Genomic DNA, 26,722 nt, shown 5'->3' on the forward strand with positions numbered 1-26,722 from the left:
GCCCACCGTATATCGCCAGAATATGTCCCTGAGGGTCACCAATTTTTAATAGCATTGGTGCCGCCTTAGGATTCTGCTACAGCTCCATAAAGCTGCACATTACGTCAGCCAGTATAAATGAAGCAAAGGTGTGTTTGTGTCATTGCATTCTGCAAAGGCAAGATACTAAAACTTGCTATAGAAAGGAAGAAAAAGTATATGGTGTAAACTGAGTAGGCAAAACTGGAAGGGGCATATTCCAGGAGTCGGTGAGTAGACGGAGACTTCAGCTATTGACTCAGATCTTTACTTAGGATCACCACCCATGGACAGTTTCCAAAGGGCCTTTGTTACAGTTACAGTGCAGTAACTGCATGATTTTATATTATGAAAAGTAAAACTTTGAGCTGATTGCTTCCATGGAAACTGTGTTTTTTTCTAATACTACTAATGTGTGACCAATAGATTTTAGCATTCACCCATTTTTGTTTTATCGTTGTAATGTAATTAGCCACGGAGGGAGTGATGACTAAGTACCATAATGTGCTTAGGCTATTATAGCAATCATATAGTTATCCATTACATTAGAACAATCCATATTTATTATGCATATATTTGAATTGGGGCATGTAATTTTTTTGTTGCTTTGGAGTATCATCCTATGTGGCTGTAACATAGATTCTGGTACATAATTGCCAGAAAATTTCTTGGCTCATTTTTGTCTCCTATAAAGGATGCATCAAGTAGTTATTTCTCTCTCTCTCTCTCTGTCTCCACATTTCTGTGCTTTGACAAAGGTCCTCTAAATGAAAGAGAGCTGGGTTTGGGTGGAACACAGGCTACAAGTAATGACAATTTTAACAAAAGATCTGAATAGCTGATTCGATAAAAGACTGTAACTGAAACTGAGCATAATTTAGTCTTTATAGAGGGACAGATAGATTATAAAATTAGATAATATGGTATGTTCCAAATTACATTTTAATGGTGAAATCTGAGTGCATAGTTGTATTTTCTTGAAAGGATTGAATTGGATAGTCCAGTCCAGTCCTTAGTTTAACCCTCAGATTCCTGGGGTAGTTTGCTACCCGAAGATGCAATTGTTCTATAATGTATTTAAGACAATGCCACTGACATTTCAGTACACAAAACCTGCAGCATACAGGTTTTATGTACTGTATGTACGTAATCTGTAATCACCTACATACATATATTAGAGCTCTTCTCAAGATCCATGAGAAGAGCTTGCGGGCAGTCTGTGGGGAAGGAGGGTTAAAACTACCTTCCCCGCAGACGATCATCTCGTAGTCCCTGGGTGGGCAGATTGCCTGCCCAGATGAGCAGCGCCTCCTGCTGCAGCTCCCGGGATTGGGGTGCCAGGATATCTTACCTCCCGGAACCCCAATAATTCACCATGCAAGTGATTCCCCCCCGCAGTGTGCCAAGTTGCTGTTGCTGACACACGATTTAAAAAATGAGGTTGAGGGAGCACTCGCTCCCTCAACCTCATTTAAGTGGGTGGCTCAATAGGCGATTTTGCCACCGTGTAGCTACTGGGATAGATCCCGATCCCAGTGGTTCACATGAGCGTGCAAAACCGGGCTGGGCTCCCTTAGCTCGTGTGGATAGCCTCAGTGTTTGGTATCTGTGGATGAGTTTGTAGCCCAGTTTGCCGATATGAGTGAGTCTATTATTTCAGAGTGATTTCTGCTTATAGGACTTCCTTTTTCTGGACACGTTTAACCAGATTTTGCTGAGGCGGCCTGTGGTCCAGGGTACACTCAAAGTTTGTCCACTAGTTCTACTACCCTTGGAAACAAATTGGCCATCTACATTAGATGTTTGCAACATTTCTGTAAAAGAACCTGTTTGCAGGATAGAAAGCCATGTCACTCCTGACCTCAGGAAAAGGTCACCATAGCAATAGCACTTACATTTATATACCGCTCTATAGCTGGAGCTCTCTAAGCGGTTTACAATGATTTAGCATATTGCCCCCCAACATTCTGGGTACTCATTTTACCAACCTCAGAAGGAGTCAACCTTGAGCCCCTGGTCAGGATCGAACTTGCAACCTTCTGGTTATAGGGCGGCAGTTTTACCACTGCGCCACCAGGGGCTCATGCCTTTTCTGGTGTCCTTCTTAATGTATGGATGGCAAGCCACACATTCTGGAATAGGAGTTTATCTCAACAATAGTATTCTGCTGAGTTTTCTGATTCAAGGATGCGAAGTCATTGCATGTTTCCAAGAAAGGAAGTTTCTTTGCATAAAGGTCAGGTATCCCTTATCCAGACTGCTCCGGACCAGCAGTGTTCCGGATTTTGGACTTTTCCGGATTTTAAAATGTCCAGTATATTCAATAGTGAGGTGGAACTCTCGCGAGAGCGTACAAGAATTCCAGGGGCTACAATCAATGGCGGCAGCGAGGAGGAGGTGGTGGATGGCTGAAGAGGTGAGTGGAGGGGTCAGGCAGCGCCAGTGGCAGCAGAGGTGGGTGAGCAGTGGTCTTGGGGATGGGTGGGCGGTGGTGGGATGGCCTGGCCTGGCCTGACCCAGCTTGGCCCGGCCTTGAAGGAGGCGGTGGAACAGCCCTGGCCCTGAGGAAGGCGGCTTGACCACATTTTAAAAGTGAGTTGAGGCGCATTTTCCACCCCACCCCCCTGTGTCGTGTCCGGATTTTGTAGCATTCCGTATTTCGGGTGTCTGGATAAGGGATACCCGACCTGTATGTGTTTCTTTGCTTCCTTTGGTATAGAGGAGGTGTTATAGGTTACAAAGTTACTGTAAATTGAAGGTCTATGAGCAATCCTGTCCCACTAAGCTAAATTAATGGGAAATGGTGTTGATGAAGTGGCCAAATGAGCTCATCACTTTGGAGCACAATACCTTATGGTCTTGAAGGAAAGATTCCCAGAGATTACAACAGCTTTGATTACAAATTCATAACTTTAATGTAGTGATTAAGATGTAGATGATCTTTATGTGGGTGGCACATCATATGTGTGTAGGAAGACAAATCTCACTACTGTTAACTAGCTGCGCTTCTCATTCAGATGGTGGGAATGTCTCCCAGCCCATCTACTCAAGATACCGCACTGTTAAACTGGAGATAATGGGATAGAACCTGAGACTTTCCACATACAAAGTATATGCTCTGCCTTTGAGCAATGGCTGCTCTCCTTCTTCACCTTGCTCACATAGATTAGTGGGGGGCTCCAATGCTATGCAACTTGCTAATACATCTGTCACCAATATATATGTGTCTGTATAATATATTGTGAGGAGATAGAAGAAGAATACTCTACAAGAAAGTACAGGAAACCCCCTTGCTAACTGAGCAAAGGGGCACCTTTTTGGTGATTCTCTTTATTGATGAGGGGGAGAGTAACTGGCCCTATCCAACCCCAGCACAGCATCCCTCCAGTGGCTGTTGATGGTATCTATCTTCTGTGTTCTTTTTAGATTGTGAGCCCTTTGGGAACAGGGAGCCATTTTTATTTATTTATTTTTATTTCTCTATGTTAACCGCTTTGGGAACTTTTGTTGGAAAGCACTATATAAATATTCGTCATTGTCGTCGTTGTAGGAAACAAATTACCTGCAAAACAAATACCCGCTCATCAGGATGTTAATTAAGAATGGTGTAGCCAGTGGTTTGTTATTATGTAAGTTATTATGTTTGTTATTATGTAAGCAATAGCACCCTTATCAGAATCAGAATGAAAATATGTTCGCTGTTGAAGAAGTGATAGCAGTGTAAGCAATTGCCTTGTAATTAAATGAATAAAAAATAAAATGTATTCAGTGCCAATGTCTTTGATTGAATAGAGAAAGGAGGATGGATGGAAGTTCCTGAAGAAGGAACAGCTAAAGATGCAGCCACAATTCCAAAGAGACAGGAAAAATAGGACGCATATTAAAAAGCCGGCGTGGTTGCATAAAAAGCATAGTGATTATGAGCTTAAAATAAAGAAGCATACATATAAGAAATGACATGTCACTGAGGACAAATACAAATGAATAGTCCAGACTTGTAGGGGCAGCGTCCGGAAATCTAAGCTTAGAACGAGCTGAAGGCTGTGAGGGATGTGAAGAGCAACAAAAAGGGCTTTAACCCTGGCGTGTTTCAGGTGGGGGGGACAGTAGGCCCCAACCACCTAATGGCACAACAGGGGAGCAACCTGCCTAGAGAGCAGGAGGTTGTTAGCTCAAGTCCCTGCTGATGGGATATCGGGCAGCAGCAATATAAGAAAGTGTTGAAAGGCATCATCTCATACTGCGCAGGAGAAGGCAATGGTAAACCCCTCCTGTATTCTACCAAAAATACAGTGGAGTCAACACTGGACAAAAATACAGTGGAGCCAGGAGTCAACACTGAGTCATCGGCACAATCTTTCCTTTCCTTTTTCCCTTGCTCAGCAGCAACGGTGAAATGTAGGGGGTGGGTGGGAATTGGACTAGATGACCTGCAAGAGCCAGTGTGGTGTAGTGGTTAGCGTGCTGGACTAGGACCGGGGAGACCCGAGTTCAAATCCCCATTCAACCATGAAACTAGCTGGGTGACTCTGGGCCAGTCACTTCTCTCGCAGCCTAACCTACTTCACAGGGTTGTTGTGAAAGAGAAACTCAAGTATGTAGTACACCACTCTGGGCTCCTTGGAGGAAGAGTGGGATATAAATGTAATAATAATAATAATAATAATAATAACTAATAATAATAATAATAATAATAACTAATAATACCACATACAACTCTAGGATTCTAGGCATCTAGCTTACAGGGTTAAACTACATGACGGAATATATCATGATTTGTCCTTACTGTGATTTTTCCTAGAAAGGAAAAAAGCAGCTTGGGTGCACTTGTGGAATTTTTTCAGCATACAGATGGCAGAAAGGATTACTTAACCCTTTCCTGCCACCCCCATTGCCTCAGTCTTCCACTCTCATTTTCAATCTCCTGGAGTTCCTTTTCCTTTTGTTTTCAGATACTCAGGATGAAGAATTCTTGAATTACCCATTGTATAGTTTGGATCACAGAATAACCTAACCAAACTAGACTCTGTTTGTAAGGAGTATACTATCTAAATGCTAGAGGATGTTCATGGCTCATTGCTTGGGAGTCTACTTTTTTGATGTATGTCAGTTTATTAGGAAAGAAAATCAAACATTTTGAACAGGTTTCAAATAGATCATTACAGTTTGGATGTAGCTGTAGCAATATATTGAAAGGCTGTCCATATATATGATTAGAATAGATAATTATGCATTAAATTTAAACAAACTCCAGATATCACAAAGTCATATTGATATTTTGTTCATATTTTTAAAATAAACCATATAGTTATGAGCTCAACTTAGATATCTTTTCTGCTCAGATCAGTGTCACTTCCCCCACCTTTAGTTAATCTGACCCACTTCAGGTTTATGTCCTTAGGAGGTTGGTCTTCAGTGTGGAGGAACCCTTGTCTCACTGAATCAGGCAGACAGAAGGAACAGCTACAATGCGATTTAATTCTAAATGTCAATTATTCTGATGAGTGGTGCAGAGATACCAAATTATATTATAACTGCAGTTCAGTCTATTTTTGGAGCATATAGAATGTAATTGTCAGTTTGGATTGGTTTAAAAAAATCTAATATGCAAGTCTTTATTAATTTATTATTATTATTATTATTATTATTATTATTATTATTATTATTATTATTTACACAGTCAGACAGCTGTTATTGACTGGTTTGTTTTATCCAGACATCGAGTCCTTCCCAAGGACCTGGGATGGCTGAATTTTATTATCAATGTTGTTGCTGTTATTATAGATATCGTCGCCGAATATAGGCTGTTCCCAGTAAAGTTGCTTTTTGTAATTGGTTGATGGTGATTTCTTATTATTATTCTTGTTCTTATTCTTATTCTTCTTATTCTTATTAGTTTATAGCTTTCCAACAAGGAAGTTCTCAATTTACATAACAGTTTACATAACAAAAGGTACAGGGAAATGGTTCTCTGTACAAAAGGGCTTACAGTTTTGTTGTTCTTGTTGGTTCCCCTACAAAAATTAAGGCATAAAGATTCATGCACTAGATTATACTCTGAGAAAGAGACAGTGGAGAGGAAGACATGGAAAATGATCTTGTGTTGCTTATATAATATACATCAGAAAATGTCACTGTGGATTATACTATTTTCACCAAATGCTTCTCTACTAGGGGAAAAAAAAAACAGTAACTGGGTTTTCTTACTGCTGTATTGGATAGGGAGCTTGGTTTAGCTTCTTCAGAGCAATGCTAAACCAAGGGAATCCTAACACAGTCAATTTTGCTTTCCCTCACTGGGCAACCCATATTTGTCAGTTTTAGGATACCTGTAAGAAACTGCTAGTGCAAAAATTCATACAGTACTAATTGGCTGCTGCCCAGCTATCTGTCACATTGGCGCATGTGGTCCCATGATTTATTTATTTATTTATTTATTTGATTTATATCCCGCCCTTCCAAAATGGCTCAGAATGGTTTACAACAGCATAAAAACAATTAAAACCAGTTAATAATTAAAATCAAAACTGTAAAAACAAATTAAAACCAATTAATACAGAATAAAACCAATAATGAAGAATAATACAAGCTATCATGACCCCCACCCTGCCTAGTGACTCCCAGTCTAATCCTGAAGTGGCAGGACCAGCACTGGAACCTGACCCTGGACCAGAGCCTGAGAGTCCTCACAAAAGAAGTGTCCTTGAAACAGCACTCTCAGAGCCTGAGCCCCTGAAGCAACATCCTTGGAATTTGAGCCCCCAGATGAGCTAGCCCTTCCCACACCATCTTGTTCTTGATATTTGTACTTCAGTGCCAACAACTGGCTAGGCAAGATCAGATGGAGTGGAGGAGGAGTTGCAAATTTCAGACCACACAAGGATGTGCCTTTTAAAGACTTCTGCTCTTCAGGAAGGGAGGTGGACCCCAGGAAGGGCTTGGCCCTCAGAGCTTTAGGAGCTCAGTCTACCTCTGATCACTGTTGGATCAACACATCCCACAGGGCAGTCCGTGGTGCAGCAACCTGCCTCACCTTCTTCTAGATCTCATGGGCTCTTGTCTGCAGGATGAGACAGAAAGTTATCACCAGTGTACCTTCTAACAGGGGTTCCCAGTTGTTGTTGACTACAACTCCCAAAATCCCTGCCTGCAATGGCTTTTGTTTGGGGATTATGGGAGTTGTGGTCAACAACATCTACGAATCCCTGTAAGAGGGAACACTGACTACCACACACCATTATATAGAAATTGGAAGCAAAGAAATAGCCACTGTATTAAAATAGTTTTCAACCATGCTGGTGTGAAAGAACTCTCATTGCTTTTGTTTTTCTTTGATCAAAATGATAAGGTAAATATTTTGGATCAACCCGCACATTTCTTTCTTTATTACATTTATATACCGCATAATCAAAGATCTCTAGGCAGTTTACCAACCTATTTAAACAAACCAGTTAAAATGCAGAAATTAAAACATAATTAACATAACTAATTAAAAACAACCATTAAAATGCCTGGTTAAAAGGTGTGTCTTTAAGACTCTGTTAAAGGCCAGCAAAGAGGGTAAACCTAGTATCAGGGCTGGGAGCACTTCCAGATCTCGGGGAAGCTATACAGAAGGCCTTACTCTGAAAATGAACTGGTGACAACTGCAGATGGACTTCTCCAGATAACTTTAATGAGCAGTGGGGATCATGTTGCACACAAAGGTGCTCTCTTAAATAAGAGCCAAGCTGTTTAGGTAATTACCAGCGCTCTGTATTACACCTGGAAGAGAAAAAAAATTGCAAGAATGTGTGCTAAAGAGGTGTGCTTAAAACAGGAAGTGCCTCCCCCCTCCCTGCCATTGATAAGCTACTCAGAGAAGCATTTCTTATTAGAATTGTGTGCAGGGAGGGAAAGGTAAACTCCACCCCCCTCACACTTGTGTCATTTTTCATTTGAAACTTCCCCCTGAAACCAGATAGCCACGTAATTATTTTTTGTCCATATTCTGAGTAGGTTTGAAAATTCTTCAGACATAGTATTAGTACCTGGTAGGATGAGGCGGGGGGAGGCGGGCAGGTAGACTTCATTAGCTGAGGTTTGGAGCCAATGTACTTAGCTCAGTTGTAAGAATGTGAAACCCACTGAAAATATTCTATTTATCTTCACTTGTACACCTATTATAAGTGTTTGCAAGTCACCTGCTACAAAGCAAAATTTCCATTTTTAGAAATCAATTTTTTCATAAAACTCATTAGTAACAATGAATGGATGCCAATGCAATGTTAGTAATGGTGTGCATGGACCATTCAAACCTGTTTGCCTTGAACCGGGCTACTTCAATGGTTAGATTGTAAACCGGCCGAAGGCGGTCCTGCCTACAATCAAACTGAACTGAGCTCTGTTTATGGCGGACCAGTTCGGCGGTTTGAGGGGCCATGCTTGTAAAGGGGAATCTGGTGAGGATTCCCCTTTACAAGCAAAGGAGTGGGGGAATCCTTGAAAAGTATTCTAAAGGGCGGCTGAGGGTGATGGCAAGAGGACATTTTAAAAAGTAGATTAAAGTTCTTACTGGCCTTGTGATGGCTGCCACCATGCCTCCCCCCCCCCCACACACATAGCCACAGTGTGTGGCACTCCCTCCACACAGCAGCGGCATAGTTCTGGTCTCCACACATCTGTGGAAGCCAGAGCCGTCATGCAGGTTGGTTGCTGGAGGAAGCACCGTGTGCTTGGACTGCGCCAGGGCGGCTTTGAGGAGCGTTGGCAGTGGCAGCCGGGCTGGTAGGAACCTCAGTCTATTTTTAAAGGTGCCCTCTCGCCACCCCCTGGCCACCTTTTAGAAGACTTTTGAAGAATTCCCTACCCCTTTGCTTGTAAAGGAGAATCCTCACCGGATTCCCCTTTACAAGCATAGCCTCTTGGACCGCGAGAACTGGTTCCAAAATGGACTGGATTGTTTGGCTGGTTTGAGCGAACAAGTTCATGGACCAGCAGTTCTGTTTGAATTTCGTCCAAATTCGAACTGAACTGCACATTTTGGTTCGTGCACAGCCCTAAATATTAGGCAAGCTTGACAATTTCAAGTTGTAATTAATGTTTTTCATGTGTGAGAGAAAGTGTGTAAGAGAGTACATAGATGTTTTATTGGTTTTAAACAGGAAGGTAAATACATTCACATGATAATCCAAACCAAAAATCGAGTTCAACATTCACTGTATAGGTCAAATCAAAACAAATTCTTATTTAATCTTGGACTGCAAGTGTAAGCAAAACTAAAACTGTGTAAATGTTTGTTTTACTTTCCATGCAGCAAACACACAAAGCAGTGTCTTGTTTCTTTTCCTGAGCTGGGCAAATTGGAAGTGTTTGCCTAAGACCTGTTTGTTTTTTTAATGCTTTTGATTTGAAAGTAGTCCTCATAATGCGTGATCTGGAAACAACAACAAGAAGCAATTGTGTGGCATCATTATAGTGAAGTTCAACCCACTAAAGAAAGGAAGAAAGTTGGTAGATGTACATATTAAGGTCATCAGGAAAAATTGTCTAGTAACATTTTCTGAGAGAAAATATGCACATTTATGCAATTTATAACTATTTGCATGGGAATTTTAAAAAAATCAAGAAAACCAATATATCTGCATACTGTTTGTTTCACTCAAAGTAGGCCAAGTGAGCAACAGACCACAGGTCAAGACACAATATGGTCAAGGAATTCAGTATTTTAAAAATTGTTTGTTTACACAGTCAGAGGGACATAAACATTGTCTTTCACCATCTTGTACACATAGAAACATCATATACACCCTCCCCCTGTCACTCTAATATACGCAGAGAAAAATGGATGCACACATGCACTCTCTTTCTCTCTCTCTTTCTTGTGGGACACAGTCAGCTTTCCCTGACCTGGCTGCTCCTTCTCCCTTCTCTCCACTGTTGCTGGTGTTGACTCAGCAGGCAGCCATCCAGACCGGTATTAGGGATGTGCTCAGAACTGCTTCTCCACATTCCAGAGGCAGTGGGGGTGCTCCCTTAAGGGCAGGGGAGGGTGCACTTACCCCTCCCATCGCATTTCTCCCACCAGTGCTCCATTGTATCAAAGACCCTCAGGGCGGCAGTGTACCTCCCTGCTGCCCTGTTGCTGTCCTCAGCCGGAAGTGGCCGGAAGTACCGGGCACGCATGCGCCCGTTGCATGCACACGCATGCCCATCTGCCGTGCATGCGCACACACGAAATGGGCACATGTGCACCCAGTACTTCCAGCCACTTCTGGCCGAAGATGGCAACAGGGCAGCAGGGAGGTATACTGCCTCTCTGAGGGGCTTTGATACAACAGAGTGCCAGCGGGGGGAATGCAGCGGGAGCAGTAAGTGCACCCTTCCCTGCTCTTAAGGGAGCACCCCCGCTGCCTCCAAAATCCAAAACAGCCCCAGTGGCCGAAATGAATGAACAATAGTTTATTACGGTCACAGACCAGATTAACAATTAATAACATTAATAACAAAATTCAAGAAATTTCAAAATTTACAAAATTACAAACTGTTCAGATTACTAATATAGTCTCTACAGAGCTTTGATGCCATGAAACAGAACTTTGCCACATTATCTAAAATTACAGGTTTGAAATTTGACAGCATAATTTCCAAATAAGATTGGTCTGTGTGGCCAGGATAAATGGTTAAAGTGGGTGCAACAAATTTGGTGCGAGCGTCCCTATAAAATTGGCAATAAAAAATAACATAGGTGATAGACTCTATATCCCCTGAGCCACAAGGGCAACAGTGTTGATCATAAGGAAGCTGTTTGAATTTACCATCAAGTACTGCCGAAGGGAGAGCATTCAGTCACGCGGGGGTAAAAAATCTCCTAAATTTTGGTACCAAAATTTGGTCTAAATATTAAGCTGGTTTATAGTTAAAAGTTTGAGAACCTAAGTATATTCCCTTGGGCAGCCGTGCGGACTCTTCCTGCATATCTATATCTCGGAGCCGTTGCTTCACAAAGCAAAGCGCCTGCTCTAATCTTCGCCCAATAAGAGCTTCTTGAGACGTGCCCAAGTGATGCAATTTTAATTTCAGAGCTGATTTCCATTTGGAAACGAAACTGTCTGATAACACTAAAGGGGCAACCTGGTGACCGAAATGTTTTGGAGGCTTCTATAATGGCCTCTGAAATGTTTCGGGCACATCCTTACCTGGTATGGCTTCACTCTGCTCTGCTACCCACCTACTATTGTTATCTGCCTCCGTCACTGCAGTGGCTCCAAATATCGAGCAAGTCAGGCAGTTAAACAGACTGTTCTTCATCACCAGTTGGAATGGAAGTCCACATAGGACTGCAACATCAAGTTTCATTTGTTTGAATAGGATTTATCCACACAAATGGCATACTGGATTGTGAGTTTACTCTAGAAGGGTAGAGTAACCAGATACAAAAAAGGGGCAGGGCTGTAACTTTAATAGCTATGAAATAGAGGAAATTTCAGCAGCTTCAGCTTTTCTTATCCAGCTTGACAAAATCCCCTCTTTTACACAACTGTTAAGCTATAGGAGCCCTGTCATCTGCTGCATCTTCACACCTATCAGAAGAAGGCATTTCTTCTGTCAACATATTACTGTGCCACAGCCTCTGGTTTCCTGTCCTTACACATACAGCTCTCTTCAGTGACACAAGGATCCCATAACTAATGAAACCTCTTGGTAGATTCCAAAAACAGAATGAAGTAAGCAAATAGGAATATGTTTGTAAAGCTGACTAATTTGCATGTTTTATATTCCAGTATCACACTGTTGACTAATGTTCAGCTCATTATTAACAGTAGATCCTAAATCCTTGCATTACCAAGCTAGTAATCTCCCACTCCTGCACCCTTATGCTTTTGTTTTTATTCTTGTGTGTTTCCATTTGTCCTTGTTGAATTTCATTTCACAGCTAATGTAGAACATTTTGAGTTTTAACCTGCACTCGCAATTCATTCTAGTTTTATAACATCTACAAACTGATACATCTACATATTTGAGAAGTGCACTCCAGAATTGATCCCTAAAAAGAACCCTTTTGATCGAGATTTCCAATTTGATACCGAGCCATGAGTCCGTTACTGTTTTTTGATGGCATTTTTTCAGTGCTTGTTTTATGACAATTTTATTTTCAAGGCTTTTTAAGGGGAATGTGATGTGAGACCAGCTTGAAGGCTTGTGAAGACTTGATCTTTCATCTCTCCAGTATTCAGTGTTGGGGACAAATAACTGGGAAGTTCAAAAAACCAACTCTGCAAGCTCAAAATCCCCTCCCCAAGCCTGGCCATTTTGAATTGGCTCCAGATGGCTTCAAAACGCAGGCCCGGCTTGGAATGCCTGAAATAACCTTACCATATTAGCCCTTTCAGACTTTTTTAAAAAAGGACAACATGTACGTCATCTCGAGCACATCTGGAAGCTCCACCCCTAGTGCATCACTCATTCCACCCATCAACACTGCTCATGGTTATTCGAATCATTCAAGCCATGTTCCTCTGAAGAGGCAAACACTGTAAGCAAAAATGTCGGCACTTCCGTGATTGGCATCTCACTTATCCCATTTATCTCTTCAGATAAATGCAGTAAGAGCAGTGGGGTGGGGGAGTGAGTGATGCGTTGAGGGTGGGACTTTCAGACACACTCAGGATGACATACTAGGTTTTTCCAAGTTCTTTGATATAAGAAATTGGGGTGTCGTCTTAACTTCAGAGTGTTGTTCCTTTTGGGTGAATACAGATATAACCTGTTGTAAAGGAATGACTTCTTCCTATTATGTTTTATTATTTGTTTTTCTTCAGTTGTTCTGTGTCCCCTTCAGGCTCTGCAGGGGTTGAAAGGTAGCAACCTCTGACAGCTAAGTCTGAGATAGTGGTGTGCACGGAACTGGTGCCTGCTGGTTCGAAGGCGGCGGGAGAGTGGATAACATGGTTTTAAAATGTTGTTTTAAAATTTAAATTGTTGTAATGTTTTAACTTTTACTGTCTCATTTATTTTGTTTTAACTGATGTTTTATGTTGTCATTTATTTTAACTAACGTTTTATATTTTTCTGTTTGTTCGTTTGCTTGTTGTAAACTGCCCAGAAACGTGAATTTTGGGAGGTATAAAAATATTATTTATTTTATTATTTTATTTTCTCAAATTTGTAAACCGCCCCAAACTTTCATCTCTGGGCAGTTAACAATAACATAAAACAAGTTAAAAACATATACAAAAACTAAAGACAATTTAACAATTTAAAAATAAACCAGAAATTAAAACCTAAAAATTTAGGAAGCCGAGAAAGCTTGGGCAAAAAGATGGGTTTTCAGGTGTTTTTTGAAAATTGCCAGAGATGGGGAGGATCGTATCTCAGCAGGGAGCGCATTCCACAATCTTGGGGCAGCAAGATTTAACATTTAATATGTTAAATAAATAAACAAACAAATAAATAATAAACTTTAGGGGCTGGGGATGGTGCACTTACACCACCCACACACGTGTTTTGCCTGCCGGGCTTGCACATGCACATGTTGGGTGCCTGCGTGAGTGGGTCCAATGTGCATGCACACCCTGGGTATTTCCAGTCACTTCCATTCTGAGGAGTCAACGGGGCGGCAGGGAGGTACACTGCCGCCCCGCTAGACCGTATTTAAAGAGAGTGCCGGTGGGGGAAACGCGGCAGGGGAGGGGGTGTAAGTGCACCCTCCCCAATCCTTAAAGTTATCCCTCCCCGCCTTCAAACTTTACACCATTTGTTCTTGTACTGTTTTGTGATTCTTTGAATCCTTTTATTCTAGTAAACCTGTTCATGTTTTAATAGTATTTTACTGGTATGTCTGTTATTTTAGTCCCACCTCATGCCTACCTGTTCATTTTATTTACCACACTACTGAGTTTTGATATCATTTTTGAAAGACAGGGTCAGTGACTAGGAGTGGAACTGTCACCAAGCAAAAGATTTAGCTTGCTGTGGTAGTGAGGACTTGTGGCAGAATCTCTGTGAGGCCTTCCGTTTTTATTTATTTTATTTTATTTATTTTTTATTTCTCTACCGCCCTTCCCAAAGTGGCTCAGGGCGGTTTACATAGAGAAATATTAAATAAATAAGATGGATCCCTGTCCCCAAAGGGCTCACAATCTAAAAAGAAGCATGAGATAGACACCAGCAACAGCCACTGGAGGTACTGTGCTGGGGGTGGATAGGGCCAGTTACTCTCCCCCTGCTAAATAAAGAGAATCACCATGTTAAAAAGGTGCCTCTTTGCCCAGTTAGCAGGGCCATTGGGTGCTAGACTTTGTTGTGCATACATGATTTCTGCTGTACTGGACATTCTACATTGTTTCTGGTGGCTTCTGTTGTATTTTTATTAGATCCTAGGTATTCACAGTGAGGCCTCAGCATCTAGAGCCTTAATGAGGCCCCACCAGGAGCTGTTCCCAGTGTCAGGTATGTTTTGGAAAGCAAGGGGTGGATGACTGAAAGCTTATATTGGAGGTTAGTGACATCATCAAAGTCCTGAATTCTGGAATGGCATTTGGTTAAGCCAATGTATTAGCAAGCTTTTACTAGATTCTTCCTGAGCTGATTCGGAATTGATCTGTTAGGATGCCTACCACTGGCTGTTTTCCTGGCTTGTCTTCCTGATCTTACTCAGGGCAGTCTGGTTTAATATTACTTAAGAACAGAAGAACAGCCCTGCTGGATCAGTCCCAAGGCCCATTTAGTCCAGCATCCTGTTTCATACAGTGGCCCACGAGGTGTCTCTGGATAGCCCACAGGCAAGAGATGGGCATGCCCTCTCTCTGCTGTTGCTCCCCTGAAACTGATATTCAGAGGCATCCTGCCTCTAAGCCTGGAGGTAGTTGATAGCCATCAAGAGTAGTAGCCAATAGGCCTGTCCTCCATGAATTTGTCTAAGCCACTTTTAAAGCCATCCAAGCTGGTGTACATCGCCACATCCCATTGCAGAGAGTTTCACAGTTTAATTATGTGTGGTGTGAAAAAGTATTTCCTTTTCATGTACTTTCACTTTTGAAATATATAAATATTTTAATATATTTTGGTCTTGTGTCTTTTCACCATGAAGATTCCTATCTCCACTTGTTTTTGATGTGTCACACGGAACATATTATTTGTTCCCATGAGTATGGTTTGCAAAGTGCTTCCTGTCTTTTTTACTTTCAGTAGCTGCCGTCTGAATTTTCACTTAGTTTATATCACATGGCACTAAAAGCAGCTTAACATGTGCATTCCAAATGTGGCAGCTGAAGTTTTCTTTCGTCTGGCGATTCCCATTGCACAGAAATAACACAAAGAATAATTATTTATTTCAGGTGGCTAGTTTGCCAGATCTGTTGCTTGAAGCTCTTCAGTGTCACACTGGTTCGTGCAAGGTAGATGGGCTGGTAATAAATAGGTTGTGCTGGGAAATAATTTAAAGCATAAATTAATGGGTAAAAACAATGGAATCTTTGGCTTACTGAGATAAAGCTACAACACACCAGAGAGAAAGGATATTTTTCTATTTATTTCATTCCCTTTATTCATCTATTAAACACAAATTCAGGGCTGGCAACATTTGCTAATTTTTACAAAGTTGTCTTCTGATGCAGAAGGCAATTAGCCCAGGGATGGTTGATATTTCCAAATCTCTTTCACTAGTTCAAGGCTGCTCAGCTGTTGTGGCTATTTCAGTGGTGAGGATGACAACAATACAGGGCAGAATTGGAACAATTATGTTTCAGAACCACTGGTTTGGTGGTTAGATAATTAAAACAGAAATAGGGCACTAGGCCAAAATGATATTCCACGAGAGTTAATAAAAATGTGGGATAGACACAGTAATAGGCTGAGTTTCTCCATTTCCACTTTTGAATCTGTTATTCATACTTTATTGTTAAATATAAACAATAGAGTAGGCAGTTGTAACAACTATATATAGTTTATAATATCTAAAAACATTTGAATTTGATAAGCAATAACTATCACTTGAGAGGTTACACCACTTATTACTCAATAATGGCCAAATGAAATACCCATCTGCTGAGTATGGTAGGAAGAAAAGTCCTCTGACCCAGCTGCTGCTTATCACACAAGCGTGGACAGCGTCTCTGACCTTAGTTTTAACTGACAGACGACTGGCAAACAAAAGTGCACACTGCTCTCAAATTAATGTAAGACGCTTCTCCTACCCTAATTATGATTATGTGAACTGCTTTTGTATGTATAGATGGTATCTCACTGCTGTTAGAGTGACAGATTCACGCGCTAGAAATGCCAAGTTGGTAGGGCAGATTTTATGCAAAAATAATCTATATTATTCCAGTTCTGATGGAACTGAAAATTTGCACACAGTTACTGGTCTCTTGAAGCTGCTTTGTTAAATTAAAGGGAAATATGTGGAATGTGAACTCATCAAACTGTTTTTAAATTACATCTAATAGAGTGTTGATTGTTTACTCCAGACACTGGAAATCACCTACAATCCCAGATGTAAAGGAATGTCTCTGATTAAATTTCTGTTAGACATTACTTCCAGGGTTGTAGCAAGGTTGGAGTGGACCAAGAGACAAGATTTTAAAATGCCCCACCCTCACTGAAGTTATATATATGTGCTACAATAGAACATCATCCTAAATTATTTTTTAAAAGGTTTTGGAAATTGTGGATGATGCAAGTCATTTAATGGTGCTAGAGAAAGACATGCTGTTGTGGTAGCTCCAGGTCTTAACACTCACATTAATTTTGGAGGATGAATACAACTGAAGGAAGCCCGGGCAGTTTGGGGGAGTCAGTCATGTGACTTGGCTCTGGGGGGGCCCCAAGGCAGTGGGCCCCCAGACAACTGTCTCCCCTTGCCCTATTATAGTTACGCCCCTGATTACTTAACTTGGGCTGGTTTGAATGAAACTTTGTCCACCCAGCCCACCACATGTGATAAGGATACCCGTGCTCTGTAAAAACAGATTTCTCATGAATGGATTCCCCCCACCCCCGCCGCCCAATCTGCTTCTGTACACCTGCTATAGATACTAGTTTAAACTCCCAAACCACTAGAGAAAGGTGCATTAGGAAGGGGAAAGGGGATGTGTGCTGATGGCACATGCACACCCTAATTGTGTCTGTGGGGCCTGGTCGGACAAGTATTATCCAGTCCAAAGCACATTCGAAGTCTAAGTAGAAGTGAAATACTCAAAACTATGGCAACTGAAAAATGGACTAGTTCGGTTCTTTGTTAGAATGCAAACTGTAACAATGTTAATTGGCAAATGAATTTGTTTTTGTAATACACTAAAAGTTTTGAGGCATGCAAATAAATATATATTATATTTATTTATATAATATATTATATTATATTATATTATATATTATATTATATCAAAAAAGGTTTAGGAGTGGGCTTTTTTTGTGCAAGCCAGAAGACTGAACCAAGGAGCTGAAAACCCTAGGGACTTTAGGTGGTGAGTAGAGACTGATACTTCCTAAATAACGATCCTCTCACTGTCTATCTCAGAGATGGAAAATGCCCTATTTCCAGCAACAGGGAATGTAGAAGATAAATGTTTGAAGTGGCGTAATACAAAGCTCATTCCAAACTCCATAGGAAAGATAAAAGGCCATATATGCTCCTGGTGCCCCTATTTATCAATGATAGCCCCTGGATTTTCCTCTGTTAAATCACAGTCTTCTCCTTATTTTTGCATATTGCAGATGCCTGAGCCCTGGAAACATAAGAGAGAGATTCCTAGGATTCAATTCCAGAGTGAGAATTGGCTGCAACTTCTCTTTTGTACACTTAATGCAAATACATTCAGGTGTAGGAACACTCAGGCACTATTCAGTGCTCAACATAGCTTTGTGTGTCATGCATCCACTTCAGCTGTTGTTATATTCTGAGCTACTGATGACATATTGTGGGTTTTTTTTGCATTTGTCTACTATATATTTAAGCAAAAGAACATATATTAGCTTGGTATTAATCAGCAAAGGAAGGCTATTGCAAAGTAAATGAATATGGTATGCACCAGGCAGAACAGAGTCTTCAACAAGGTATAATCGTGTGTGGGAGCACTCAACTAGGGATGTGCACGGAACTGGTTCCGTGCATTCCTGAGAGGTGTGGGGGTTGCTTTAAGGTGCGGCGAGGGTGTCCTTACCTCCCCTGCCGGCACTGTTGTCAAAATCACTGGCACGGGGTGGCTGTAAACCCTCTTGCCACCCCGGTTAGCGTAATACCGGAAGTGGCTTGACTGCCTAAATCTGCGCTTGGCTGCTCGTGAGAACAGCCTCAGCATGACATCATTATGAGCCCGATACTGTATTTTATCTGTTGTATCACTAAGCATCAAACTGCTTGTGACATTAAGTGCACCTCTGTGCAGTTAGCAGGCTTATATTTACTTGTGAGTAACAGCCATGTGGGACTGCAGTTAGATTAGGACCACAGAATGGCGGTAAGGGGGCATTTAACCCTTGGCTCTGAGCTGTCCCTCCCCCACCAGCCATTTTAACTAAAAGTGTCTTTTGCTACAATGCCACTTCCAGGGTTAAATAGCTGCTTCAAATGGGGATGATTTTCATTGGGAAAACAGCAAAGTGCTAAAGGACCTCTGCACTGGTCCTCATCAAAATTGTGCTGCCTGCATGGCTCCTAGTCGTGAGTAACTGTGTTTATTTTGTTTTTATTATTATTATTATTATTATTATTATTACATTTGTATCCCGCTTTTCCTCCAAGGAGCCCAAAGTGGTGTACTACATACGTGAGTTTCTCTTTCACAACAACCCTGTGAAGTAGGTTAGGCTGAGAGAGAAGTGACTGGCCCAGAGTCACCCAGCTAGTATCATGGCTGAATGGGGATTTGAACTCAGGTCTCCCCAGTCCTAGTCCAGCACTCTAACCACTATACCACCCACTCCTGACAGCTTTAGGTGTAACGACATGCAGAGTCATTTAATGTCACTTATAGATTGATCCTAAGGCACAGATGTTAGACAGAACAGACATAAAGTACCACAAAGAAAGAATACCACTTGGTCTATGACTGCATATCTGAGATCTAGAATTCTATACAAGGAAAAAGTGGATCTTATTGAGGAGGACATCAACTGCAAACTAAGTTTCTCTGATAAAGCAAAGTAATTTGCATACAGTATTAAATTACTGTGAAATAAAGGTTATTCTAGTAGGCTCTGGGTTCCCCCCACCCCACCCCACCAAGCAAGGATAGTAGAACAAGAAACTGATCAGATTTTTGTGAAGTCATGATGAGCAATAAACACTTGTTGCTAAATAAATCAAGGAAGCTATCACGGGTGTTTGATAGTTTGGGCCGGTATCCTGTTTCTGGGGTGGGGGTAAATGATTGCAACTTTGTAGCCTTCTCAGTAACTTTTGACTTCTTAGTAATTCTACCTCAGCTGTCCATATATCTAGATTATGCCCTTGCCTACCATTTCCTAGTGTATTGCCTCTGTATGCTCCTTGTGTGTGGTGGATAAAATAGTACTACAGGAGAGGCTAGAAAAGAGAAGAAAAAGAAACAACAGCCTCTGTAATCTATAGGTTCTTTTGCATGTGTTTTTCCTTAAATGAAGTTTGAGGATTGGGCTGCATAAAGGAGGAAAATGGTCAGTTGTCATTTTCACATGCTTTGTGGGGACATAATAGCTCTCAGTTGTTGAATGCAGGCATTGAATTGCATGCATTGATAAGGTTACTGACCTGACGTGCTAAACTTAAGTCACTTGTTGCAGAGAAAGGATTAGCTGCTTGTGAACTCTTAATATTGTGATTTCTTAATAATGATAACTGAGTGCAAACTTTCATGAGACAATGGACCTCCAGGTATATGGCCGAACTGTTTTTTTAATTCCAGGATTATTCTAGTTTCACCTTGCATTCACATATACATATTTGAACCATACTACATGAAATATGGTACAATATTTTTAAATTGTTCTTATCCTGGACTTATCCTGTTCCTTATCCATGGTATCTGCTCTCTTCTATGCCACACATATCTACAATCCATCTCCTCATATCTGGATGCATGCATATATTCCATACCATAAAGTCCATTTAGAATCCTGTTAAATCATATTGCCAAAGGATGCTCCTATTATTTGCTCCTGTTATTTTTACTCAAACTTGGTAGTTTGCATATTTGGGCAGCACTCTCAGAGTGAGCATGACCATTTACTTATTGCTTTTAAAATATAACTTTTAAAAAGTGCTATATAACAGGGTTGCCAGCTTGATTCCCTTTAGCTGTTCTTGGATTATAACTAGGAGTGATGGGATTTGTAGTCCAACAACCGAAAGTGCTTATCTCCCTGCAGATGATTGTTCCTCCGTGCTTATCTCCCTGCAGATCGCCCGCCCAGATGAGCACCAGCTGCTGCCGGCAGCTCTGAGGGTCTGGGCTCCAATAATGCACCACATGAGTTTGCAGTGCATTATGGAGGTCCCCCTCTCTGAGTTTGTCAGACACACGAGCAGAAAAACTAGATTAAGGGAGTGTTCACTTTAATGGGTGGTTCCGTAGGTGAGTTTGCCGCTGTGGTGCCACTGGGATAGGCCTGATCCTGGCAGGTCACACGGGCATGCAAAACTTGGCTGGGCTCGCTAAGCCCAGTTTTGCCTGCATGTGTTAAATAGCCTCAATATCTACAAATGTTTATTTGTTTTAAAAATGTACATCCCACCTTTTCATCACAGAGTGCGCAAGGCAGCTTGCATTAAAAAAGAAGAAGTAAAAAATGGAAAACAAGCCCTCAGTTAGTACAGTATACATAAAGCAGAACAACTCTTAGGGAAATCAGGAAAATGCCCAAGGAAAAAGGGAAGATTTTACTTGCCACCTAAATGAGATCAGAGAGAATACTAACAGAATTTATTTGGGGAAGCCATTTCAGAAGAGTGTGCCACAACTCAGAAGGCCCCGTCTTCCTTTGCCTGAGTAAAGCAATTATCTACATCTTCAAAATGAAAGGATATATTCACTGCCGTGATTACACCCAACTATTTTTGTGCTTGATACTGTCATTGAATCACTTTGCCCTAATTGTGCTGATTCATCTTTGTCAGCCTGTGATTGTTTCTGGTAATAACCCAGCAAGTGACAGACTTCAGAATCAACTTTGGGTCTTTTGTACTCCCACTAGAATTGACATTTTGACAACCCCCTCCCCCCTCCACAAAATGCCTGACAATTGGGGCATTTTGTGTGTGGGGTGGGGGTGGGGTTGGAGGGCTCTGATGTTTATTCCATACAGTATATGAACTGATGACCTTTATTACATCCAAACTTTTCTAAGTTATGCCAAGCAAGAACTGTTCCATGTCTCCACAGGTGAATATAAGCATAGAATTATTGGAATAATGCTATCCGCATAAGCTTCTGACACTTTGTCAGCTAAAGCTTTTCTTACAGCTAAGCAATTGCTGGTACAGAATCTTTTCTACAGAAGAGTTGAAGCTTGAAGAAATAGAAATTATTATCTCTTACAAAGAAAATTTAATTTACACTGAGCTACACTGGAGGGATAGCTAGGAGGGATAGCTAGGACTAGTCACTCTATGCCAGTGTTTCTCAACGTTTTTGGAGTCATGGACTGGTACATTATTCATTTCCTGGACCATTAGTTAGGAAGGGGGTCACCCTCCTTACCTCCAACCCCACCCCCAGGGACCCCCCCAAAACAATTTGGGCAGCTCTCTAGAGCTCATTTCCAGGCAGCCCTCACTGCTGGATAATGTTCATTTTGAGGAAGTGAAATGAACATTATCCAGCAGAGAGGGCTGACTGGAAATGAGCTCCGGAGAGCTCCCAGTGCCCCCCACCGACCCAAAATTGTTTTTTGTGGTGGTGATTTTTATTAGTGATGTCTAATGGACTAGTACCCAATGCCTCGTGGACCGGCACTGGTCCACGGACCAGTGGTTGAGAAACACTGCTCTATGCTAGTAACTGATCCTCAAACTCACAAGTCCCTATGAAGTAATGAAACATACTTGTCATATGGACCTGATATGCACAAGCACAGCCAAGTCCAGGACAGAATATCTTTAGCACCAGATACCCTTTTCAGATACTGCATTGTAAGTGCTTATAGGTGTCTTGCACTTATACATGTTTTGTGTGAATAACTACACACATTCATTTAAACCGTGAACCCGGGTACTGTCCCCTCAAATGGAGGGTACAAATAGGAATATTTACAATGTCATTGTATGTGCATTGAAAATAATCTGTAAATAACTGTACATGTGTACACTACATACGTTACACAGATAGTGCAAGCACTGAGCATAACATGAATAAGGCTATTGGTTACCTGAAATGTGTGGGAGCTACTGCAGTTCCTTTGAAGGCTAGTGACATTTTCGTGGTACCAACATCATTTATTCTACACATGAGGTCAATTTTCTTCAGATGTTTCTAGATTGACATGGAAAACGGCTACACTGTTCATGCTGTTCAAATAACATATAAATTGGATCACCATGGCTTTCTCTGATTATTCTTAAAATGAGCTCCTTCTGCAATGACATTTTGATGTGACTTAATTTTGTCTGGTATAAAGTGGGGTAGTATGCGAAGTACCTTTTGCTGCTATTTTTTTGGGAAATGGTTACCACCACTGTCTATTTTAAACAGGTATCTATATTATACATTCTTAGTTGAGGGCATATGATGAGCCTTCATTGTTTCTGCTATGAATAGTGGGTTGTGCTGCAAAGGGCAATATTGGGTAACAGGCAGGCATATTAAATAGCTGTGGTTCCTGCTGTATTCTACTGTCACTGAGGGGTTATTGGCCAGTATCCTGACTAACAGTGCTCTTGTGCAGCAAAAGAAGTATGTGTACTGTTGTTCTGTTCCTGACTAAAGAAGCACTGATGCTTACACAGTGTGGTGGGACAGTTTTTACCAATCTCCTCCTTCCCTGGAAGCTCTGTGCTGCCTGCAAATATGTCCCTGAGGGAATACTTAGAGGTGGCACAGAGTCCTTCTTTCTTCTGGGAGAATGGGAGATCAGCAGAAATTGCCCCGCCACCCTGCATAAGCACCAGTGGTCTTGTGGTAGCAAGCATGACTTGGGTCCATAGCTAAGCAGGGTCCACCCTGGTTGCATGTGAATGAGAGACTAGAAGTATGAGCACTGTAAGATATTCCCCTTAGGGGATAGAGCCACTCTGGGAAGAAATCTAGGTCCCAGGTCCCCTCCCTGGCTTCTCAAAGATAGGGCTGAGAGAGATTCCTGCCCGCAACCTAGGAGATGCCGCTGCCAGTCTGTGAAGACAATACTAAGCTAGATAGACCAATGGTCTGACTCAATATACGGCAGCTTCCTATGTTCCTAACAGCTGCACACTTGCTTCTTTTGATGCACAAGTGCAGCATTAGTCAGGATGTTACATCCAGGATGGCTTTAAGAGGAGTTTGGATAACTTCATGGAGGAGAGGTCTATTGACGGCTACTAGTTGGAGGGCTATAGGCCACCTCCAGCCTCAAAGGCAGGATGCTTCTGAGTACCAGTTGCAGGGGAGTAACAGCAGGAGAGAGGGCATGTCCTCAACTCCTGCCTGTAGGCTTCCAGCAGCATCTGGTGGGCCACTGTGTGAAACAGGATGCTGGACTAGATGGGCCTTGGGCCTGATCCAGCAGGGCTGTTCTTATGTTGGCTACTGGTTAGGGATGTGCACAAAACATATTTTGCATTTTGTTTCAAGCTTGAAACATTTGGCTGAAATTTTTTGTCGAAGACAGCAGTTGAACCGGTTGTTTTGCCGGAACGAAACCTAAACATTTTGAGTGTTTCATCCATAGGGAACAATGGGGGAAACTTGAAACACCCCATTATTCCCCATGGGTATCTGCTAGGGACATCTAAGTGGGTTGGGTAGTAGGACAATGTGTTGGATATGGAGTTCCACTGCATCCATCTTTTGCACCAACTATCCTAATGACCACTACAGGCACTGGGAGTATAGGTAGCTAGTGAGGGTCTCCTTATCTGTCCTTACTTACCTCTACTCTATGACTTCTGCTTTGATTCATCAGGTACTTCCTGTCGTGAGTCAGTCCTCTTCCTTTCCTCCTAGAGAGAAGATGGAGACATCTCTCTCTCTCCCTACCTATTTTCTGAGGCGCTTCACATAAGCAGAAGCCAGTGCTAGAAAACCAGGCCTCCCAAATGGTGCTTGAAACTTCGAAACATTTAGACTCGAAATTGTGTTGTTTTATTCTGAGTTGAAAACAGAACCTTTATTTAAAGGGTATCTGTTTCAAGTTTGGGATACTCTAAAAGGCTCATTTTGTGTCAAAACACTTTGCAAATTCCTACTACTGGTTCTTACTTGGCTACTAAGCCAAGAAGCTACTGTAGCCAAGAAACGCAGCAACATTGCTAACACCATTGACAACTCATTTTTATGACCAATATTTATGAGGAAAACAATCAAAACAAATATTAAGCAAAGGTATTATTATATAAATTATTTCCCAAATAATTGTCAGTAGCAATGGACTCCAATAGGTTTGATTGGCCCTGCTTGATCTTGCCCCAGACAGCCATCCATTGCCGTTTTAAAGGTAAAAGAAAAAAAATTGTATTGGTCACAGTAATCTCTGGTGTGTGTCAGGCTATAGAAACTAGTATGATTTAACTACACTAGCCCTGGTAGCTTCAACTAGCCCTGGTGGCTTCCACAAAATTGGATACAGCACTAATGTTTTTTGTGTACATCCGTAGTCAGCTCTTCCAAAGTAGCTTTTGTTCCACATAGACTATCTGGATTATTTATATTGAACATCTGTCAAGGTAGCAACTCACTTATTTCAAGATGTGCACACATCAGTTTTAGGCTCCTGATAATTAACACAGTTGTATGAGGGAATAATGGATTATTTCTGGTGCTTCAGTAACAGAAATGAAAATAATGTCTTTCCTCATCTAAATAAACTGTGACAGATTGTGAGCTACATACTGTAATACAGTTCTAAAAGTATTCTACAGTTCTCTCTAAAAAAAAAACCTGGGTTGAGACACACACACACACACACACACACACACACACACACACACACACACACACAAAGGTTCTCTGGAATTAACATTGTTTCTTCATCTGCTTCTTATGCAGTATCTTAATGGTAGGGTAAAGTGTACTGTTGAGTTGGTGTCACCTCCTGGCGACCACAGAGCCCTGTGGTTGTCTTTGGTAGAATACAGGAGGGGTTTACCATTGCCATTTCCCATGCAGGATGATGCCTTTCAGCATCTTTTCTATATTGCTGCTGCACGATATAGGTGTTTCCCATAGAACATACCAGTGGAGATTCGAACTGGCAACCTCTGGCTTGCTAGTCAAGTCATTTCCCCGCTGCACCATTAGGTGGCTTAGTCCTATCTAGATGACATCACTTCAAATCCATTACATTTGAAATTGTTAGGAAGTGACTGCTTTTGCTGTTGTTTCCCTATCTTTTTGAAGACCTGGTTTGATGCTTTTTCTGCATTTCAACACCATTGCAGTATCACTTTTCCAGTGCAGAGTGGCAAAGTTCTATTGAAGCATCTGGCAGGAGAGTTGTCCCTAATGCCGTTGGTGACAACATTGGGTGGTGCTGTACCTTTCTGCATTGCTTTCCTGAATCTTTTTTTATTATTACTGCATTGGTTGCCACTGTCCTTTTAATTACCTGTTTCCTCTTTGCTGTCAGAACAATAGCTTATTCATTTTTTAAGGATTTTGGGGTTTTGCTGAACATAGTTGCTGCAGAACATTAAACAAAATAAACAAACAAGCAATTGTTCTGGCTGCAAAGAGGAAATTAGAGGGTCCACTGACAAATAACTAATTATAACTATTAGGAAAGAACTAATTAAAGGGACAATTCAGTAACGTAGTGGTCAGGAGTGAACAACAAGGGAAAATGTTCATATTAAACAGACTGGTAGCCCAGAGAAGTACAGTAGAAGCTGTTCTAAAACACACTAAATGTGAAGAGACCTTTCCTGACTGAAGGATGTAACCTAAAAAATACTCTCTAGGGAGGCATTTCCACAGAACCAACTGGGACTGTGTAAACATACTTAATATTTTGCCAGTGGGAAGAGGCATATCAATAGCTCAATTCAGACATTATGCTGTACAAGTGTACAGATGTCTGTACACTTGTAAATGTGTTTGTGTGAATGACTGTACCTGTGCCAATTTAAAAAGTGAACCTGGATAAAGACCCTTCAAATGCATGGTACAGATAGCAAGTGTACTTATGCACCTGTGTTCAGCATCACGTGTGAATGACTGTATCTATGTACAGATCTGTATCAGTGTTCTCTCTAATTTTTTTTCATCTGTGTGCGGAATGAGTTTTGTTCGGGCAGCAGAATCAAGGCAGTGTGTGTGCATGTGCATTCAGAGTGTGAACTTCCTGATTCAACCTGAGCAGGATCTAAAATTGACTGAGCAGACAGCAAAAAATGTGTGAGCGCGCACACACGTGAATGCATTGGAGGGAACACTGTTCTGTACCTGTGTACACTGTACACTTGTTGTATGAGTGTAGAACATAACACATGAATGAGTCTAGTGTTTTTATGGGAAATATAATATATGTTAAGTGTTGTGCAGAACCATGGTTTTGTTTCCAGCTAACTGTAGAAGAGGAATAGCTTTATTGTGGAAAGGACACTTGTGTATATAGT

General features: G+C 41.4%; 1 protein-coding gene and 1 long non-coding RNA gene across 9 annotated transcripts in view; one reads left to right on the forward strand and one right to left on the reverse strand.

Moving 5' to 3' along the window:
• Window positions 1-26,722, forward strand: part of THRB (thyroid hormone receptor beta) — a 261,740-nt gene that overhangs the window by 49,863 nt on the left and 185,155 nt on the right. The gene's annotated exons all lie outside the window — the stretch shown is intronic.
• LOC128329995 (uncharacterized) overlaps window positions 1-26,722 on the reverse strand; it is a 47,703-nt gene that overhangs the window by 8,880 nt on the left and 12,101 nt on the right. For 2 of the 3 annotated variants that reach the window (XR_008309909.1, XR_008309908.1), the window contains exons 2-3: window positions 22,342-22,445; window positions 9,182-9,433 (exon numbers count right to left, since the gene is read on the reverse strand). This is a non-coding gene — a long non-coding RNA (uncharacterized LOC128329995). Of the gene's footprint in view, window positions 1-9,181; window positions 9,434-22,341; window positions 22,446-26,722 lie in introns of those variants that run through there. The other variant, XR_008309907.1, reaches the window with a different exon arrangement.

This window comes from Hemicordylus capensis, chromosome 6 (assembly GCF_027244095.1).
Source record: "Hemicordylus capensis ecotype Gifberg chromosome 6, rHemCap1.1.pri, whole genome shotgun sequence".
Taxonomy (NCBI): Eukaryota; Metazoa; Chordata; class Lepidosauria; order Squamata; family Cordylidae; genus Hemicordylus; species Hemicordylus capensis.